This window comes from Arachis ipaensis, chromosome B02 (assembly GCF_000816755.2).
Source record: "Arachis ipaensis cultivar K30076 chromosome B02, Araip1.1, whole genome shotgun sequence".
NCBI lineage: Eukaryota > Viridiplantae > Streptophyta > Magnoliopsida > Fabales > Fabaceae > Arachis > Arachis ipaensis.
In genome coordinates, this window is record NC_029786.2 from 96225583 (window position 1) to 96227212 (window position 1630).

A 1630-nucleotide genomic window follows, 5' to 3' on the forward strand; every position below is an offset into this window, starting at 1 on the left:
GTTTACCGAAATTAAGCCTATATCTAAACTCATTTTTTATTTGAAAGATTTTCCATGGATAAAAACCTTCCTTTGATATATACTTAAATCTTTCAAATATGAGAAGAAGGAAGCTTTGTTATTGAATATGTGAATTGCAAAGTTAGTTACAAGAGTAGTTGGTTGTACTATATATAACAATGCTAGTGACAACTGTTATAATTTTACTTGCTAACTCTCTCTAACTAACTTGCTAACTTCTAATTCTTTCTTTAATTAGCTCATAATAGAATTAGCTTTACAATATACATCACATGCTTCATCATTTACCATGTTTATTTTTTTCTTTTCTTTTTTTCTTCTGCTTCTTATTTATCACACAAAAAAAAGAGTTTTGAAATAGAGGAAGATCGAGGAGAGGATCACCGCGTGGTGGCCTCCAAGGTGTTGAGGTATGATTTTCTTTTCGGATATGAAAAGTAATTAAATTTTAATATTTTATCGTGAAAAAATCTTTAATTTATTTGAGTAAAACTAAACGATAACTATTCTTACATTAGTCACTAAAAAACGATAACTATTCTTACATTAAATGCTAATTCTATTTGAATATTTAAGATGTCCAATTTGTTTTTTTGTATTTAAATTTTTTATTTTAAAAATACTTATTTTATAAAAATATGGTAAAAAGTAGTAGTATTAAGAGAGAAGTTATTTTTTTTTAACTTCTCTATAATTTCCTAAATAGCTTCTTAGAAAGTCGCAATTTAGTTTTGAAAATTGTACCATACATTAATACTACTACTTTTCATAAGTCAAAATAAAAAAAAATATTTTTAAAACTTTCCAAACGAACCTTTATAACGAATATATGTGAATTAGTTAAATTTCTTATTTTCATGCTAAATACTCGAATGTAACATTAGTTACATAGAGAGTCTAACATTTAACTTTTTTTTTTTTTCATTTTTCTCTTTCAGTAATGCGAAAATTGTAAAAATATAATAATAATAATAATTTACTATAAAGAAAAATCTAAACACGTAGAATACGCGTAGAGCTTGGTTCAGGCGTTTCGTGTTTTCAGCCACTTAAAAAAAATGTCATATATTTTATCATTTTTCACTAAGAATCAATGTCATAGAGTCTTGTGATTGCCAATGAATTATTTTCGATTTTTTTATATTAGGTAAAACTAAATTTGCAATAGAAAACGACGATTTTTATCAAGAGAAGACAGGGATTTCCGGATTTGGATGAACGATACTACAAAAAATTAAGGACAAAAGTGAAGTTAAAAAAAAGAAATGAAAGTTCTACTAATAAACACCAACCATGCTTCTTTTCTTGTTGGAACTTTGCAATTTCATGACGGAAGATATTCTTTCCACATTTCTTGGGATCGCGGTTATGTTATGATGGCACAAAGGTATTTTTTTGCTATAAATGTTTTGCATTATATGTTAAATATATTTGTTAGAGATATAATTATTCATATTATCTATTTTTATGAATTTAAATTTTTGGAGGAGTGGTTTTATTCTATGATATTAGAGTTTTATGTCTAAAAAATTTAGAATTGTTTAATTGAGTTTTTTGGTGACCTTTTTTTTAAAAAAAAAGTCTAGAGTTTGATTGTTAATGAACTCTA